Below are 12144 nucleotides of genomic sequence, written 5' to 3'. Positions count from 1 at the left end.
GGGTCCTACAGAAAAGTCCCACAGCCTGGTGATGGGTGACCCCTGCCTGCTTTCTGCCTATCAGTCTGGCATGAGCCTCCCAGGCCCACAGCAAATATCCCTGGGACATTTTCCTCCATGAGCTGTTCAGAGCCATCAAATAGCTTCATGCAAAAGCCTACATGTCTCCAAGTGACTGATGTTCTTTCCACATTTCCTCCAGGTTTTCATTCTTGCTTCTGAAAAGGAACTAAAATAACAGTGTTTGAAAAAAAAAAAAAAACCCCAGCAAATTTCTTACATCTGTATAGTCTTAAACAATTTACAAAGTACGGCCTCATGTCTACATGAAGAAACAAAAACTGAGTGTATGAAGGGCTCTGCCCCAGCCTCCACCCTGAGAATGTGCCTGGCCACAGAGCCCCCTACCCGGCCAGGCCACAGGGAGGAAGCCACAGCTCCGCCTGGCCATGCTCCGCCAATATGATGACTTCCTGGATGGCCTCCCAAGATCACACAGCACCCCTGTTTTCCTTACAATACGCATGCTCAGTCTGGGCCCCCACCCCAGACCCTCGGTGCCTTCTAAAGATGCTTTCTCATGCCTCTCTCCACTGGCCCATGGAACGCCACCAGGAATCCGGGGCAAAACGTCACAGCCTGTCTCTTGGGCAGCGTGAGGAAATGATGGGAAAGGATGTTGGGAGTCTGGCCCTCCCTGCTGTGGGCTGCGCAGCAATGTGAATGTGGACCAGTCATCCCGTCATACTGGGGAGTAGATGGTCCGCGCACCTCCCTGCTCAGAAAATGTCTCTGCCTCTCTCCCTCTGTTAGGAAGAATGTGACGTGAAGGAGACACACTTCGGGGGGAGGGGGTCTGGGTCTGACTCCAGACTGCCCCACCACATCCTCAAACATTCGACTTTCCCTCTCTCTGGTGCCCTGGGTATTGCCTTACCACAAGGGTTAATACTTGATCTCAAGTCTTTTCTTAGGAATGCCCACCCTCTTCTCCCTCCAGGGTCCCATCCCTGGCCTCCAGAGTGCACCCCCGGTGCACCCAGAGCATGGGAGGGGGAGGGGGAGGTCCACAGACCCTCCAGTCTCATAAAGAGCTGTCACACTGAGTTAGCAACTTTGAACCCCCACTTTCTCATCACAGGGACAGTGGTTTGGTCTTGGGCAACTTTCACAGGAGAGAGAACACTGAAAGGGGGCATTGATGGGGGAGGCTAATTACTTAAAAGAAAAAACTACCTAGCAGTACTTTATCAAGAAGGCATCTCTTCCCACTCAGTACCGTGGGGACAGACCTGCACGTCAATCACCGTGTCATCGTTCTGTTCTGTATGGGGAGTTGGGGGAGCTTATTCTCCTGCCAAACAGTGAAGCAGGTGATAAGGAGTCTTGCTCAGTGCTGAGGTCTGAGGGACCCAGGACCAGGGAGATGAGCCCATGAGAGGCGTGACAGGGAGCCAGAGGGCAGTGCTGTTCAGGGGACCAGAGTGGGCAGCACAGTCTTCAGGATGTGGGGGGAGGGGCAAAGGAAGCGCTGGCCCGGAGGTGCCATGCCCCGGGCTGTGCCGCGTGGATAATGTCCAACGCTTCATTCCTCAAGGCCCCTCTGCATCCCCAGATGGGGAAAGGGAGGTGGGGAGGAGGGTTTTTAAAGAGCTGGAGTGCACGAATTTGCCTTAACAAACAGATGTAGCTGACACTCCGAGACAGCACACAGTCCCTCTGATGTATGTATAACGGACAACACGAAGCTTGACCTCCCCACAGAATGGACACTTTGCTGTGTGTCACATCAGGGTGCATCAGTAAATAATCCAGGTTTTGCTTATTTGGCACACTACCAAACTGGGGAGGGGGGATGAAGGTTTGAAAATTTGTCCAATTTTATGCGAACCACGTTTTCCATAGTAACGCATTTGAACCTGCAAGGGCCAAACGATTCTAGAAAGAATAATTCAGTTTCCACTTTTAACTCCCACAGGACTAGTAAATGCATTTCACAGACACGCAAGGAGAGCCTGTTCTGAACAAGGTGACTCCAATGTCAGAAGGACCTCAGCACAGCCCACTCGGCAGGGCTTTGCATCAGCAGGAGGGATGCTGGCCACGAGACCCACTTCTGGTTAGAAATACTTCTCACAGTGCTCCATCTCCTCCTCGGCCTGAGAGGATACAGTCCTTTCTGGGAGACACCTGCTTCGTCCTGGCTGATGTCTCACAGCAACGAATGGGGCTCTCCTTCCCCCGATTAGTCAGCACTGGGAGAGAGGAGGGGATTACTGCGGACAGAATCATGGAGTTGGATGGGATATCAGGGAACAGGCAGCCACATTTCTGCATTTCACCCGTGAAACAAAGAACTAGAGGATTGTACCTGAGGTGGGGGCCTGGGTCAAAGGCTGGGAGCCCTCCCCTCAAGCAGGCTTTACCCCACGGATGGCAGGAGCCACACACAGATGTCCTCTGTGGCCACATTTGCAGCCTGGCCCTCCAGTCACTCCACAGCCTGGTGCAGGCAGACCTTGTTTTAGTGACCTTTGCTTTATTATTGTGCTTCCTAGATTCTGCGTGTTTTATAAACTGAAGGTTTGTGACAGCCCTGCACTGTCAGATGAAAATTAGCACTTTGTAGGAATAAAGTATATATTTTTCTTTTTTTAAAATTTTACTTTGTTTATGTCTAGTTTTTTTCTTCCTTTTAAAAATAACATCATTTATTTTAATTTAATTAAATTAATTAATTTTTCCTTCTAGTTTTATTTAGGTGTAATTAACATACAGCATTGTATATTTCTTTGGGGAAGGGTAATTAGGTTTTATTTATTTATTTAAAAATGAGGGTACTGGGGATTGAACCCGGGACCTTGTGCTTGGCTAGACACATGCTCTACCACAGAGCTATACCCTCCCCCCTGCAATAAAGTACATTTAAACTAAAGCATATGTATTTTTAGACGTAATGCTATTGCACACTTAATAGGCTACAGTATAGTGTCAACATAACTTTTATGTGCACTGGGAAATCCCAAAATTCACGTGACTCACTGTATTGTGGTGGTCTGGAACCTCCACAATAGCTCCTAATTTAAATGTAACAACACACTGTCTTCTTCTAACAAACCCCAAATGAGAAGCAGTGGAATTTCTTGCTTGTATCACCCCCTCCCCTCGAGTCCCCAAGGCCTTCAGCACCCTATGTGATAATGCGTTGCTGTACACAGGGCCCTCCAGACTGCGGGGTGAGTCAACTTTGGTGGAAGAAACCTGAAGAAATGCTGCTGACCTTGGCCAGCGCAGGCAGACAACCCTGGGGCGGCGGCTCGCGGACTGTACACGGCAGGCCTGACAACCCAGAGTCTGTCAGCCACTTCACACCAGATGGCTCTGAAGAGCCAGTTCACTGTCAGCACCTCAGACAAGAAAGACTTCACCAATGGAATAATCAAGAGATGTGGACATGCCACAGATGATTAGATGTTTGGATAAAGAAGGTGTGATGTATATATACAATGGAATACTACTTAGCCATAAAAAAGTGTGAAATAATGCCATTAGCTCAAACATGGATGGACCCGGAGATCGTCATTCTAAGTGAAGTAAGCCAGAAAGAGAAAGACAAATACCATAGGATATCACTTACATGTGGAGTCTTAAAAAATGAGACGAATTAACTTATTTACAAAACAGAAACAGACTCATAGACATAGAAAACAAACCTGTGGTTACCAGCGGGGGAAGGGGATGGGGTAGGGGTGAATTAAATGTTTGGGATTAGCAGATACTAACTACTATATATAAAATAGATAAACAACAAGGTCCTACTCTACAGCATAGGGCACTACAGTCATTATCTTGTAGTAACCTATAATGAAAAAAAATCTGAAAAAGAATATATATATAACTGAATCACTATGCCATACACCAGAAATTAACACAACATTGTAAACCAATTATACTTCAATAAAAACAAAGAGAGACATGTTGACATGAAGTACAACCCATTCTCGCAATTCCTGGCCACAGGCTCCCAAGAGATCCGGTTCCGCTTTTCGATTTGTCTACTGATAACCATGCACACATGGTGCCAAGTGAAACAGGCAGCCACGGAGCTTTCACACAACCTCTTAAGCAACAGGGCTTGCAAAAGAGCCACTTCCTCTCACAAGGGCCTGCAGCGTACTCGAGGAGGCACAGAGACGCCTGTGCCCTTCACCACAGTCAACGCCGATGCCGATGACAAAGGTATGCCCCAGGGTCTCAGGGCCCAAAGACTCGCTCTGGGAACAGCAGCTGGCTCTGCAAGGCGGCCCTTTCAGGGTGGGGAGAGCAGTGTAGACTCCCTGGGCCAAACACACACCTCTCCCTGGGGTCAATGCCTGGACCACCTATGCTGGTAGGACCCTCACTGACATGGGACTGGTGGGACCCCACCTTCGGAATGTTTTTTCCTTTCCTCTCCTTCATCCCCCACTTCCCCTTCCCTGTTGTCCATGAAAGAGACTAGTTTTTCATCAACTCCAAGAGTAAGAAAATGTATTCTGTAACGATCCCATCCCATGAGCCCTTGGGGGCCTGCTAGTCACATGCCCAGCAGCACCCAAGACGTGGGAGACACAGCCTGATTCTCAGGGGTCTAATGTCTACCCTGATTAGGAGGAACTTCCTTTAGCGTGTTTTAACAGAGCTGCCTGACCATTCTGGATAAACTACAAGAATCACCAAGCCAGAGAAGGCCCTTCATCCTGCTGACCCAGGCCTCCTGCTTCCTCTACAAAAAAAAGTTACAGCAAATCCATCTAAGCTACGCCTTGAGTTGCAGGTGAAAACTGTAAATGCAACAATTGACAAGGGAGAGAAATTGGGCTGGTGGTGAGTGAGATGGGCACACTCTGCCTCCAGTTCCTGTGGCTGGCACGATGAATCTCTTTAGAATTTAAGAATCACTTCACCCTCTCTCACCTGCTCCTCCCCCAAAACCTACAGGAAGACCACAGAAGATACCTCTTCTTGGACTGCACCTGAGGTCACACAGCTGGTCACCCTGTTCAAGTTGGCTGGCTATTCATCCATTTTTTTCTCCCTGTTCAGGGATGAGGCTTTCAAGAGACAGACTGGCACAACAAATATTACAACCAATGTATTTTAAAAAAAAGAAGTTAAGGAGGAGGATATAGCTAGTTGGTAGAACAAGTGCTTAGCATGCCCAAGGTCCTGGGTTCAATCCCCAGCACCTCCATTAAATAAATAAATAAATCTAATTACCTCCTCTCCCCTGCCCCCCAAAAAGAAAAAGTTAACAATGTATATCTTGATGCTGAACAATTTTTTTTCAATACACAAAAAGTTACACATGCAAATGTGTTGCCCCCTACTTCAATAATACATGTATTCTCCAAGCCTCAAATCATCATTAGAGGAACTATGGGAGAAATGGATTGGAACCATAGTTTTTGGATCTCGAAGACAAAAGGGTATCAACTCAACCTCTGGGGTAGGGTTGCCTGTGGGACAAGAGACACATCGTGTCCCAGGAATGTAGTCCATTGTGTGGTCTCCTCCATAGCCTTCATGTGCCAGAGCCCATGTCATAAATAGTTTCTAAAATTGAACCACAGAGGTGATCTGGGTGAATCATGGGTGTATCAGCCCCAGGGGCAGTGGAGCTGGGGTCTCCACAGGAGTGACAAGGCCCAAGCAGACAGGGACAGCACTGGGATATCTGCTCCGGCTCCACGCAGCCGCCTTCTCTGGGGTGAGCTCCTAAACTCACCTCAGTAACTGAGAGACTTGATCTCACTGCAGGATGGGTGGGCGGTCTGTTCACACCCATCCCCAGCCCTAGACCCAGCCCCATGTGAAACCCTGTGGTGATCTAATCAAACAACAGAATGAAAAATGGATTTCAGAGGCCTTCTTCTATAGTTCATAAAATTATTACTGCTGAGAAAGAAAACTGTAAGAATAAACAGGAGCTCAAACGGGAAATACTTCTTTGGGAGGAGAAACTCAAGCTCAGAAAATGCATTTACTTTAGACTTATCTGCTTAAACCAAGAGAGATGTATTTAGAACTTGGGTTAGCATCACTGTACGTGTGACTTCTCAGAACGTGAGGTGGTGGGCAGCAGAACTCTGTAACACCAAGCACTAGGGTTTGATGGAGCCACGCCTTGTCCAGGGCAGCTGGCTGTGATGGATGCAGGGGGATATTTAGGGTCTACTCCATCCGAAATCCAGTTTTTACCACTGCTCCCCATGCCAAAGAGATACTGTGCGCAAACCAGTCAGATAAACACACCTCCACAGGTAATACGGCAGTGTCAGGCACTCTCTCATTTTCAGAATTTTCCTTCAACCTATTTATTCTGTCTGTTACTATGAATGATAAAGAAGTCCATCCCCCAAGAATGGAGAAAACAGCCCCTCCCCTGCGCTGTCACATCTGTATTAAATCATCTTATTCTTGGTCTGACATGCAGGCTGCTTAGGGGGAGCAGCAGTCTACCAAGGGCAAATGAAACGCTTCTTCCAAGTTTCAAGGGTAAAATATTTCCAAATAAGCTATCCTGTAACAAGGAACCAGCCTGTTCTGCTTCCTTTTAAATAAATGCCTGTGGTTCTCAGGGTTCCCTCTGAGGAGGAGATCCCGTGATCGTCCTCAGGGATGGACACCTTCCAAAAGGATCAGGTGTCACCTGCTTTTCAATCGAAGGGCCCATCCCCCATCGTCCATGCCCCGAGTGAGGCATGAAGCTGAAATATCATTTCCGTTTGCCCCTTTGACATCAATAGTTGGATTTTACATGCACTGTTGACAGACTAAGAAGGAAGTATAAAGAAACATCCAATCACAGCATTTGACAGCAGTCTGTTAGAACCTATTTGCTTCAAGGTGTGCTGTACTGAACAGCATGTGGGCGCCACGAGGGGCCTGGGGAGGACAGAAGAGTCTCTGGCTTTCAGTACCCCAACCAGATGCTTCAACGGTCATCCAAGCCCTGGGACATCCCCCTGCCAGCTTGGCAAGATGACCTTCCATGCCTCTCTAGACTCACTGGGAACTTGCTGATGAATAACATGGCCCACACGTAAAGTCAGATTCAGCACCTTGAAGTGAAAAGCTCTGTTCTCCTGCTTTCATTTTCTTCGGGCCAAGAAACGTACAGTGATTAAACATTTGCTTTTCTCCATCAGAGAATCCCTGAGGCCAATAAACCTGGCAAGGCAGGCAAATCAACCCCCTGGGATATGCCATGGACACAGAGTCCCGGGGTTTAAGTCAATAGTTGTCAAACCCAAGAGAAAACATTGTTGGGGGGGGGTGGCATTTCCACTGGCTGCCCTGGCTGGCACCGTCCTGCCCTTCCCAGGACCAAGATGCAGGTAGGGAGTTCCAGGATGCCAAGTTGCTCCTCCCCAAACAAGCACTCTCCCTTCTGCAGTCCGAGGGGGCACTGAATCTTCAGACCAGGACCAAGCATCACTCTCCAAAGACTTGGAGCCATGAGAGCAATCTCCCTGCCCCTGGAGGGAGGCCCACATTCTGGAAGCCACAACCTCTGGCTATTCAAAGTAAGCCCTTCCTTCAGTTTCCATCCCTGGGCGATTGAGCACACCGAGGCACTGTGCACACACTACAAGCACACACCCTCAATCTGGCGGTCCTCCATCCTTTCCCAAGGTGGCTCAGGTAGAGGCCCCACCAAGACGCGATTAGCACGCCCCCTGCTGGCCCCGCGGGAGCTGACTCAGCCTTTATTCTCTGGGCCGAAGACACGAACTAAATGACCTCAAGATCCAAAGTGAACAAAAAGAGAAGCCAAGGCAATTTTGGCATCTTAGAATGGGAGATAAAAAGGGGGATGAAGGGGCTTTAAAGTGACTGTTTTAGAAATGTTTTAGGAAAGAAGTGGCTAATACCTACGGCTTTGGTGGAAACACTTGCATTTGTATTTTCGCAAGTCCTACCGTGAGTTAAATCAAAAACCTGATAGTGAATACTTTCACAGGTCTACAGGTGAAAAAAAAAAATGGATATGTGGCCAGAGTGGTTTCACAGACCCAATTTCTAAAGAGTTCATAGCCCAGAGCCTTAAAAACCAATTTTCATTCTATTGAGACCACTTCAATTATAGAAAATCACAGCCATGACTTAAAAGGTCAAGTTCTAAAGCAGCCAGGGCAGAGTCACCAAAAAGACACACATTTGGAGGCAATTCTGCTACAAGGCTTCCTGTATCATCCAGCTTTGCCACGATGAATAAATACGGCACCTTCAGCCATGAACATAACGCTGGCTTCAGAGGGACGTGCCCCTCCCCCTCTCCACAAGGTGAGAACAGACAGTTCGGCTTTTCCGCGACGCTACTGCTGGCCTCCACCCAGGCTGAGGGCCTCTGCAACTACTTCTGAAGGGGACACCTGCCACCCAGGATCCACGCTGAGACCTACATGTGGCAAGCCTCCACAATGCAATGGTTTCCATCCCCTGCCACCCAGGATGTTACTATGGCTTAAGGTGAAGCACTGTATCTCCATTTTCTCTATACAAATTCAGGGTTCCAGAGCATCCCTTTCCTGATCAGACTCAAACTTCTGCATGGCATATGCTATTAAATTCCTTACAGACCCAATAGGACCACACTAATAATTTAAGACATGCTTATCTGAACCAATCCAGAGTAGTCATTCATTGTTAAATACAAAGATGTCAATATTTTGGTCCCTTATTGAATATCCTTTCGATATGATAGGCTTAAATAGATGTGCACACTGTCTTGGGAACTTGCTTACTTTTGTTCCCGTAACAGTCGGTCATATGGAACTCACACATGCAATAGTGATGGCAAAGTGCTCATACTAAGGGGGGAAAATCCCCCAGAACTTTGTGGGCTGTCCAGGTAGGTCTTGGCCTCTGCACGTTTCCAACCCTTTTCAGGTGTTGGACTTGGCCGTGGAGGCTGGTGGGCAGCACAGCTGCTATAGAAAGGAAAGACAGGGGGTCCCCAGAGAAGCTGTCACCTCCGGGACAGGCTGCTCTCAGACCCATCCTAGTGGTGGTGGTAATGGAGAGGAAAGAGACCTATAGATTTTCCGGAAGCAATCAAGGCTTGTAAAGATTTAGGCCACACCATCTACCTTTCCCTGAACACAGCATCTGCCATCTCAAATATAGTATCTTTTTACATTTTTCGTCTCCCAGCTCATGCTCCTTTGTAAAGATAAAACCAGGAAACCACCCTGTAAGTGTCAGGTATGACTCTCCCCTGGATCCTTGTGATGTGCATGAAGTGATTCCCAGATCCGTGGGGATCTAACAAGTTTCCCGACCGCCACTCTCAAATCTATTAACTCCTAAGCCAAGAAATCAACATAAAAAACGTTTTCACCTACGTAAGGCTGTCGAGTTCAGAGAGCAAAGGCAAATCCGTTCTGTTGCAAAGATTCTCCAAGGGCTGCGAAAGCTGCACGGGGAGGAGGGTGCACTTGAGCGGTCGTGTCCAATGAAGGAAAGTTTTTGTTAATGATGACATCACTGACATCTCCCGAATTTAAAGGAGCACCGAAAGCACAGCAGATGCAATTTTTTTCCTCCCTCTGTGAGAAGATACTAGGGAAGGCCTCCGGGTTCACAGCCAAATTGCATTAACGGTTCTCCTGCTGTCCAGCCAGACCCAGTGGAACGAGCGAGCGGTGCACCGGGCCGCTCTGGCCCACGCAGCCACAGCCCAGGCACCCGGCCGGCGGCCTCACGCGCTGCTTCTGGGCCGTGCCTGGGAGTCTGTCGGCGGCCCGGGACCCCCTGCGCGCCCACACGGACCGAGGGGCCGGTGCCCCCACGCCTGTCATCACGCTCCAGTGCAGACAGCTCAGGGGCCCGGCGAAGACAGCGTCCGCGACCCAGCGGGAGCGCCGCGCCCTGCCCCGGAGACGCGCCGGGCGCCAAGCCGGAGCCGGTGGCCGCGGCGCCCGCGGGGTCCAGAGAGGAGCCCGCAATGCAGAAGCGCCGGCGAGCCCCGCGCCGGGCCCGCGACCCCTGCGCCCCCGGGCCCCGGGCCCGGGGCTGCCCGGCCTCTGCGCCCACCTGCTTCGCCGCGAAGCCGCGGAGGGATCTGGCGCCGCGCTCGGACGGCGCACCTGCAGGGTCCCCGGCCCCGGCCCCGGCCCCACCGCCGCCGGCAGCACCGCGGCCAGCGCCGTCTCACCTGCCGCGCCGCCGCGCCGCTCCGCTCGGCCAGCCCGCAGCGCCGCAGTCGCCGCTACCCGACTTCCATTTTCTCTCGCTTTACAGGAAAACCAGATCAGCTGTTTGCTGGCGCTCCGGCTCCGCGGCCCCCTCCCCAGCTGCCGCTCGCGGTCCGGGGGCCTCTCCTCCCCCGCCTCCTCCCGCGCTCCGCTCCGCCCCTCGCGACCCTCCGCTCCGCCCGCGGCCGCGCGCAGCGCCCGCCTCCCGGCTCCGCCCGCAGCCGCCCAGCGCGCGCGGCCCCTGACGTCACCGGCAGCAGCTGCGCCCCGCACCCGCCTCGCGGGGACGTGCGCGCGCCCCGCCCCCGCCCCGCCGACCCGATCCCGGTAGAGAGCGCGGGGCAGCCCTAGCGCGCGTCTCCGCACCCGCGCTCCCAGGCTCCCGCGCTCGCCCTTTCAGGTGCCTGTTGGCACCTGCCTCCCGGACTGCAGGAAGTGCTGCTTAAATAACCTGCCTTTGCTCGTCTGCCTGCCTCACACCTTTACCATTTCTTCCTTCCTGCTCACTCTTTCTTCCTAAGCACCCCAAACTTTTCCGACCCATTCTGTCTCGGCTCCATTTCCAAGCCCTGCTTCCGGGCCAGGGCATCACACCTAATCCGAAGTAGGTCCTTTTACCTCTTAAACGGGTTCTCTGACCTTTCCCCATTTCTTGCCTTCCTCTGAAAACTTTTGCGTGCCACCACTTCTCGCTGATACCCAGGCCTGCTCACTGCTTTCTGCCTCCTCTCACATTACCCTCTTGGTGTAACAGCGCCCCACTTTCCCAAATAACAGGTTATATTGCAGATTACTAATACTCTTCTCATGCGTTTCTTGGCAATCGTTGTTACACTCTTAGTTTAGGACTTCTGATTGGTTTTAAACATTGTATGTGTATATACACTATGGTTAGTAATTTATTTGACTTCTTAAATTAATATCCGGTAAAACTGAGTTTTTATTTTCTTGGATATACAGTCCTGTGAATTTTCAAACATTTGTTTGTATCTATGTAACCATCAGCACAGCTAGGATGCATCACCCAAAGAACTCCCTCTTGTTGCCCTTTCATAGCCACACCTTCCCCAAATCCTAGTATGTTCTGACATATGGCAACCACCGATAGATTCTCCATTGCTGTAGTTGTCTTTTTCGTAATGTTGTCTACCTAGAATTAGGCACTATGCAGCATGATGAAACTGACTTTGTTCATTCACCATTATGCCTTTGAGATTCACCAATGTTGTTGGTATTAATGGTTGTTTTTATTATTGGATACTATCCCATTATTTGTACTGTATTTAGTTTATTCATCCATTGAAGATTTCCATTTAGAGGCGATTGTGAATAGGTGTTCTACAAACAGTTGCATGCAGAACTTTGGATGAACAAGTTTTCAAATTAGTTGGGTCAATACGTTGGAATGCCAGTGGTAGATCTTTTGGTAAATTTGTTTCACGTTATAGGAACCCTAAAAACAGTTTTCCAGGTGTCGACACCATTTTCATAACCACCAGCAGTGTATGAGAGTCCCACTCTCCTGAATCCTTGCCAGAACTTGATATTTGCTATATATTAGACATTCTCATTGGTGTGGAGAGATTTAATTGTTGCTCTAATTTTCAGTTCCCTAATGAAAAATAATGTCTGGCATCACTTCATTTGCTTATTAGCTATCTGTGTATCTTTTCTGGCGAGATGTTTGTACACATTTTTTTGCCCATTTTTAAATTGGGTCTTGTTGAGTTTTAAGAGTTCTTTGTATATTTTAGATAGAAGTACTTTATATGATATGTGTTTTGCAACTATTTACTGTCGGTATGAGGCTTGTCTTTTCATTCTCTTGACAGTCTTTTGCAGAGCAGAAGTATTTAACCTGAGTTAAGTCTACCTTGGCATATTTTTTCTTTTAGGGATCATA

At 49.4% G+C, this 12144-nt stretch overlaps 1 protein-coding gene across 2 annotated transcripts in view; it reads right to left on the bottom strand.

Moving 5' to 3' along the window:
- OTUD7A (OTU deubiquitinase 7A) overlaps positions 1-10444 on the bottom strand; it is a 210682-nt gene extending 200238 nt beyond the window's left edge. For both annotated transcript variants that reach the window (XR_012502680.1, XM_074354067.1), the window contains exon 1: positions 10202-10444. The gene's annotated coding sequence lies outside the window, so the exon portion shown is untranslated. The remainder of the gene's footprint in view (positions 1-10201) is intronic.
- Positions 10445-12144: the final 1700 nt, after the last annotated feature.

This window comes from Camelus bactrianus, chromosome 27 (genome assembly GCF_048773025.1).
Source record: "Camelus bactrianus isolate YW-2024 breed Bactrian camel chromosome 27, ASM4877302v1, whole genome shotgun sequence".
NCBI classification, from domain to species: Eukaryota; Metazoa; Chordata; class Mammalia; order Artiodactyla; family Camelidae; genus Camelus; species Camelus bactrianus.
The sequence above is the reverse complement of the archived record's forward strand: the minus strand, read 5'-3'. Positions and strand labels throughout refer to the sequence as shown.